A 6689-nucleotide genomic window follows, 5' to 3' on the forward strand; every position below is an offset into this window, starting at 1 on the left:
TGAATGGAGGGGAATAAATGTAGGGGCCAATTAATCCAGCTTTCTCTAAATGTGCCAAAAAATGTCTTTAAAAATAGGAAAGTGAAAGATGAAGGAAAGAGTAACTTTTCTTTATTCAGTAAAAAGAAAATATTCCTTTTCCTGAGGATGGAGTAGATTTTGCTACTTCTTTTAATTTATTCACTGTTGATGAATAGCCTAGATTTTTTTATGTCAGTAGGGATTCAAACCAGGGTCCTGAGCATGCATTAAAAGGGCTCATCACTGAACCATATCGCTAGTTACAGTTTAGTAATTCTCACCAGTCTACAAAACAATGTTTAAGCATCCAAAACAAATGTCCTAGGTGGAATATATGAACAAAAGATGTAAAACAATCAGAGTCAACCATCTTCCACATTCTATATTAAATGTTTAATTTCTATAAAATAGATAACAATTTAAGTAGGAAACACTTCACAAGCAATTTAAGCAGGAAACACTTAACAAGCTCTACATTATTTCTTGACTTCAACTGAGACAGGCTCCCTGAGCTATGGATGGCTTAGGGTACAGCTTGTCCCCACCATATGCAGCCAGCCGAGAAGAAAGGCCTGACAGGGAAATTGAAAGCGCCAGCAGGGTACCTCCATATGAGGGAATTCTTGGCTACATTGAAGAAACTCACACTTCCAAGGTCACAATCAAGGAGCACATCAACCTTGCCGAGGGGTATCTCTCCATAGTGAGGAAGTGATCGGGAGGTAGTCAGGAGGCTGTAATAGTCACCCTCCTTCACAAATACAAGAAGGAACACATCCTTCACTTCAATCAGTGGGCCACCCCTGTTTTACAGGGAATCTTTACAAACCCCTATAGGCCAGTCCCAAGAGTCAGTTACATCCAGCTCCCAGTAGTGTCTCCCATAGCTGAAGCTCTGTGCTCCCCAGGAGACATAGTAGGCTCCATCAGAATTCACAGATGTGTCCTGGAGGTGATGTTTAAAGCTGAGTCGCTTCACATAATTAAATAAGCTCATCTTGTAATGGATCATGATTATGATTTCAAAAATTTCAAAAGAAATTTTCACTGTGGAGAGAACAAAATATTTCACTTAAAATAAAATTTATATTTCTTAGATGGACGAAAACATACTGAATTGACAAAAGTAGAGTCCACGTATAGTGGAATAAATCTGACAAGAATATATTGCATTAAAGGACGTGTACCCTGCAACCGAGTCCAGATCATTTCCTGGCCTTATTGCTCTCTTCATAAGATGTTATACATAAGATGTCAGTGGTGACCATTTTTCTAATTGGTGTTATGATTTCTATCTCATTAAGAATATTGATAAATAAGGAAAAGCTGAAGGTGCATATTTAGAAGTGTTTCCCCAGCAGTGATTGACTCTTAACTCCTGGCTGTCTAAGAGCTATTGCTGCTTGTGAAGTTTTAATTCAGAGTTTTATCTACCAGGGAAATAAAGGCGATGACTTATCTATCAACTTGTTTTACTTTTAGTTCTCATGATATATTACTTTGTGCATTTAATCATTTTATGCTTTTTGTTTTGTTTTCTGAGACAGGATCTTGTCAGTGAGTCATGGATCACATGACACTTAGTATATAGTAAATGCTGACCCCAAATTCATAAACAATCCTCCTGCCTCTGCCTCCACAGCTCTGGGACTACCGGTGTGAAGAAGGATATCTGGTTTATATTTTTATGTTTTAAATTTTTATTTACTTTTCTTTTGTGCATATGAGTGTTTTGCCTACATATGTGTAAGTGTACCCATGTCATGCAATGCCTGGAGAGGCTGGAAGAGGGCACTGAATCCCCTAGAATTGCAGTTACAACAGTTGTTAGCCACCATGTGGGTGCTGGGAACTGAACCCAGATCCTCTGCAAGAGCAGCCAGCATTCTTTACCACTGAGCCATGTCTTCTGCCAGTACCTGTTGTATTTTCAATCTATTTAATATAATACACTTTAATAATTTATATTCTAATATGTTTAAGGAAATTATTTAATGATTTCCATTACTGGGCTTTCTGAATTTAAAGTATAATGTTCTGAATTAATTTATAATTATCTATGTGTAATAGCACCACAGATATATTTTCAGCTTGTCACACTCTTGTGAGTGTTTATGATGTTTTTCTTGATCACAGTTACCATGTTAATAAATATTACCACAAATGTGGAATTCTTTGGCATATGCTCCTGTCAAATTAAAGAGTCTAATGAGTGGGAAAGTCACCCCATGGTTTAAGGGCACTCTCCGGTTATTCCAGCAGTGCTAACACTCATCTTGGTAGTGGTTGAACCTGTGGATCAGACCAGTGATGGGCTTGGCACTAAGTGCTGCTTTCACAGGCTGGGGCATGCACCGCTGCATGGACTCACTCCTGCAAGTAGAAGAAATTGATCTGCTTGGTGCAAAAGATGCCATTACAGTGTTAAAGTTCAATTCCTGAAACCCACAGAGAAAATTCACATCCCAAATATCTCCCCTGAACTCCGTAAATGCATCATAGCACCCACACATGTCTGCTTTCACACTCATACTCCCACCAACACACATACACAACCACAGTTACAATGGTAATAATAATAAATTTATAAAGAATGAAATAACTACTAAGCTCAGCAAGTTTCCTGATAAGGTGGTGAAACTCCAGGATCAGGAGACAGGACACGTTCCTTACAATGGCCTTTCTGACGCATCTTCTTTCCTGCTACCAACCCATTTCTCAATGCTATCTGCCTCTTTCATCTACTACCTGGGAAGAATATGGCCCATGGGCCTCCACCAATGTTGATAAGTTTACAACCAGAAACTTCAGCATAAAGCCCCAAAGCATGTAATACTTCAGTTATACATAGAAAGAAAAGAAAATTTGGGGGAAAAGGGAACAGAAGTCATATATAAAAATACCCAAGCATGCTTGGTGTGATGGAGCAGGCCTTTACTCCTAGTACTCTAGAGGAAGGCAGATATTTGTGTTATCAAGGACAACCTGGTCCACATAGTGAGTTTCCTGGTGAGCCAGGGTTATCCAGAAGGCCATGCCTAAACATAACATAAAAATGCCCTAATACACATTCACACAACAATTGAGTATTATTTTCAAGTATAACTTCAATTCCCTAAAGAACAAGGTCTCTTTCATAAAGCTCATGGTACCCTAGCTTGTACTGATGTCTAAGCTCACCTTGTCAATATCTCTCCCAGACCCTTCAAAGAAAACAGGAGAAAAGGTTAGATCTCTCCAAATGTCATCTCTTTTGTTTGTTTGTTTAAAGTTCAAATGTATAAATCACAATATACCAACCTAACCCACCCTGTAAAATTATTTTATCTCTCAGAATGCCAGTCAAGCATGTTACAGAGTCTTAATCTTATTTAGTGAGAATCCTGAGAGTAACAGAAGGGTGACAAAGCGGTGGGTGATGGTTCAAGGCTCCAAACCCACAGCTGTCCCCACAGTGGTCTTCCCTGGGCTTGCCTGTAAAGGGTAGTATGACCTTATTTAAGGGTAAGCCCAAACAGTGGCTTCAGCCAGGCACTGTGGCTTATGCCTGTAATTCCAGCATTTGAGAGGCTGAGACAGGCAGATTATTGTCAGCTGGAGCTTATCGTGGACCACAGAATGAGACCCTGTTTTCAAAATCCCACCTCCTAATGAACTCTAAAAAGGCTTACAAGAAAATGAAGGATATAAAAACAGCTTTCCCCAAATCCCTGCAGAATACCTGAGAAAAGACAAAAATGGCATGCTAGCGAAAAAGGAATGCTTACTACTTAGCTTTTAGAGAGGCAAATTCCAAAAAGAAAAATAGGAAAGAAATATCTGAGGAATCTCCTCATTCACGTCCATCAAGTTTGATGAACTCTTTCATGGTCAAGATAGAATTTAGACTACTCAGAATATTTCTAAAAAGGAAACACACCAACCTCACATCGTGGGAAATATGCAAACCTATCTTTGGAATCCAGTCGCAGAGTCACAGTTGTGGTCCCCAGTTAAGAGTCATTTCATGCATCTCTCCATGCTCACCTGCAGCAGCTCCAGATGTGTTCCACGGCACATCGCCACTAGTTCCTGATACATGTCGATTCCTCTTTTGGACCATCATGGCTTCACTTTTTCTTAGTTTCTCCAAAATCCACTGGCTTTCAATTTTCAGATTATATTTTGCTTTTCTTCCTCCAATAAGATTGAATACAACTTCCTGTACTCTGTCCTGACCATTACCTCATGTAGAAACACGTAGCCTTGCAGAGACATGGACATTCTATATCACATTTGAAGATTTTTTTCCCTCCTCATTTAACACTCATTCCTTTGACTGATACCTTCTGTCAGTATGCTACCTACATGCACCCTAAATTAATGGCCATAGTTTTCGTAAAATTTAAAGTTATTCTTTGATCTCATTTGTTTCCCATTTACTAACTATTTGAAGAACTGAATCCACACTTTTCTCTAAATACTTTCTTCTATTTCATAAGTTCCTACATCATATGAAGTAAAGCTTTTGATTGGTATTTTATCTGATGACACAACTATGAAAATCTACAAACCAGTCATTAGAATTCAAGACATATTAGTAAAGGATAATGTACACTGTGCTGGGCTGTCAGTTAATCAGTCATTAGTTTCAAACTTCCCTGCCACTCATCCTGACCATTGTCTCTGCTCGTGAAGTCGACTATTACATTCAGAATTAGAGGCCATCAGAAAACATCTCTCTGTTACAATAGTATCCTGTTCACAATCCTCCAGTCATGAATGATCAAATTTCCTAAATGTCTGTCTCAAGCAGATTCTAAGTATCACAGTGCCCTACCCACCGACTGTTCTCTCTTCACTTAGATTCCTCTGATTTTCTTGGATCTTTTCCCATAAGTGTGTCATTTGCTTTTGAAGAGTCTCCTATAACAAACAATAAATATCAACCCCAGTGAAACAAAGGACACCAGGTTTCAGACCTACACTGACAGAATCAGGAGGCATAAAGGAAAATTACTGTAGGGAGACTGAGGATCATGTTTTAGCAACTTTGGTAATTTTTAAATATTTTATTTATGGTTTATTTTGTGTGTATGAGTATATAGTCTCCATGTATGTTAAGTGTACCAGTGTTGTGCAGGGCCCTGGCATGTCAGAAGAGGGCGTTGGATTCCCTGGAACTGAAGTTAAGGATGGTTGCTATCCACCACATCATGCTGGCAATGGAACCCAGGGCCTCTACAAGAGCAGTCAGTGTCTTAATAGCTGAGCCTTCTCTCCAGCCCCAACTTTTGTAATTTTTATTTTAAGAAAACTTAGGACTGTAGAATAAAAAATTCAATCTAAATTTTGTTCATAAAATGTTAAGAGGCATGGCTAATTTTGAAATGGTTTGGTAATTTGCATCTTACTATATGTCCCTAGATGGTTCTCTACCCTCTCCTGCTAATTCCAGTGTACTTTCCACAATATATTTTCCAGTGTTAGTAAACAAATATCCTCTATATGTGCCTTCAGAATCAGTGTTTTGAGCAGTTTAAGGAGGCATAATAGAAACAGAAATGAGCATTAAAGGCTATAAGCTCTATGAAGGCAAGGATGCTTGGACATTCTAGTCACAGCTTCTCCATCAGATCTGTAAAAAGTGCCCACCACTCAGAAAATAATGGGTCAATCATCATGATAAGTATCTTCCCTGTGATCTAAGTCTCCCACCCTCCAGACTTCATGTACTCTCAGAGGAACCACTTACCCTCTGCTCCTCACCAGCTGCTTCAGTGGGACAGAGAGTGTGACCTTCGTGCTCCTCAGAGTTAGAGCAGAGCTGACAGAGCAGGAGCCTGTCCTCTTGACAGAAGAGACTCTTTGTCTCCTTGTGGGTCACACACAAGTTCTCCTCAGAGCTCAGGTACTTCCTGAGGCTGCCTTGTCTGGCAATGGACACCAGCTCCTTCAGAAGATGGTCGGTTCTGAGGTCCTTCTGCGGGGATGGCTCCCTACACACAGGGCACTGGGCAGGATGTTCGATGTCTTTCCAGGAGAGGCATAGGCAGGGCCGACAGAAGCTGTGTCCACAGCTTATAGTGACTGGGTCTGTTAAGCAGTTCAGGCAGATGAGGCATGTGAGTTCTTCCTGGAAGGCTTGTGACATGTCACACTCCGTTTCTGAGGGAGGAGAGGCAGAATTACTCAGTATTCTACACCAGAGAGACAGAAGACTGCATATAATTTGATTTGAGATTCATTTCTTACTAGAGAAGAAGCTTCATATTGAATATGACCAAGAAGAAACCAAGTGTAGGGCTGTGACTGCCAACATGTCATCTTTCTCTTGTCCTGAGAAACAGAAGTTGCTTTGCCAAACCTCTATGCCCCTGCTAGACGCATTTGTCCCAGAGGTATCAGCTCAAGCTGGTGCCTTACTCCTTTTCTTTTATTCAATTCATTGTCAAAAACAACAAAATGGATTTTCCCTGTCGCTGAGCCAACCTCTTCTCATAGAAACCCCCTTCACTGCACACCTACACTGGCAGAACACAAATTTCCTTTGCTGTCTATCTCAGAACATTCTTCACACATTTCCTTAGTGAATGCTTGGGACTGATTTCTGGCTTTTAATGTTTTATATATTTACTTTTATTTTAAATGTATGAATGTTTTGCCTGCATGTAAGTTAACTGCACCCA

The 6689-nt window shown here is 39.9% G+C and overlaps 1 pseudogene; it reads right to left on the reverse strand.

Annotated features, from left to right (window-relative positions):
* Nucleotides 1-477: 477 nt before the first annotated feature.
* LOC103745610 lies at nt 478-6154 on the reverse strand (annotated as a pseudogene).
* Nucleotides 6155-6689: the final 535 nt, after the last annotated feature.

Source organism: Nannospalax galili, unplaced genomic scaffold, assembly GCF_000622305.1.
Source record: "Nannospalax galili isolate Female #2095 unplaced genomic scaffold, S.galili_v1.0 scaffold964, whole genome shotgun sequence".
In the NCBI taxonomy this organism is placed as follows: Eukaryota; Metazoa; Chordata; class Mammalia; order Rodentia; family Spalacidae; genus Nannospalax; species Nannospalax galili.